Source organism: Apostichopus japonicus, chromosome 11 (assembly GCF_037975245.1).
Source record: "Apostichopus japonicus isolate 1M-3 chromosome 11, ASM3797524v1, whole genome shotgun sequence".
NCBI lineage: Eukaryota > Metazoa > Echinodermata > Holothuroidea > Aspidochirotida > Stichopodidae > Apostichopus > Apostichopus japonicus.
In genome coordinates, this window is record NC_092571.1 from 8227865 (window position 1) to 8229266 (window position 1402).

Consider the following 1402-nt stretch of genomic DNA (forward strand, 5'->3'; position numbering starts at 1 on the left):
TGCAAAATGTGTATCTGTTCACTTCATTCCAACTGAGCAATTGAACAATTTTCTGCAAAATGTTTAATTGACAACTTATCACATGTCGTCAATTCAACATTTTCTGCAAAATGTAAATTTTTTCATTTCGTTCTAACTGAGCACTTGAACAATTTTCTGCAAAATGTTTAACTGACAACTTATCAGATCTCGTTAATTCAACATTTTTCTGCAAAATGTTAAATTGATCGCTTCCCGTTATCGTTTTGCAGTTGGTCGCATGGGTGGGGGTGGGGGGTAAATTGCGCAGTCTTGTCTGAGGGCTCTCTGAACACGTGAGCTCACTATGCCGTCGGCTTAGTCAAGAGCTCATAGTCGTATGGCTACATGGCGTCATCATTGTTGTAGTAAAATATCAGGATGTGAATTAATCGACATTTCCGACCTTCAGAGGAGATTGCATATAGGTTGTTAAACAAGTGCACTGCGTTGCAGATGATGGCTCGTCTAGGCTGAACACATGTTTACATGAAATTGCTAATTAAACAGCAAGAGTTCCAGCTGCTGGCTTGCAGTCACAAGTGGGATGTGCTCAGGTCGAGCCAGCTTAGTTTTCTTTACAAGTCTGCGTCCCATCTGAAAGACACCGGGATGTCCAAATTAATTACCCAATCCTCTTAATAAAGATTGGTGGCCGCGAGAGTCCTGCCTGTGCCAACCTAACCCGTACGGCGCGTGGAGCGTCCTTTTCTACGGTGGCCCATAAAGGACATTAGAAAATATAATGAAATAATTACACGGTTGTTAACGTATTTGCTTTTATCTCGAGTTTTCTACATTTGTACTTTATTTGTACAAGTATGACATCACACCTGTTTGCTTCAAATTCCCTTTTGGTACAAACTATGAAAATTACTCAATATTGTGAAAAACAAAATGAAGGAATTTCATGCAAATTCACCAGGATGCTTATCATGTTCTTTTATCATTAGTCGAAAAAACTTCTTTAACTGGCATCACAGTCAAGAGGGTACTTCCATTATACTCTCCACCCCCCCCCCAACCCCTCCTCTTGCCATAAACAGCCTATCCAAAGATTGTCCTTAGATCTGCTGGAAATAATGAGAGGGAGAAGGGCCTTTGTTACTCAAAATTTGTTGCACATCTTATGCTGATGTTGCTTGGATGAAAGAGATTTTTTTTCTTTCCGAAAAATGAAAATGAAACTACAGAATTGCTCTCTATTTGAAAGCCTGACAAAAGTTGTTCAAGTTACTACTTCAAAATTTAAGCACCCAGATTCATGACTTGTTATGCAGGACTGTAGCAACGTGTAGTAAGAGCTTGCAAAACTAATCCAGCCCACTACCTAGAGATCTGTGTGTGGCTGGTAAAACAGCAAGTAAAACAGACACAAGAAGGG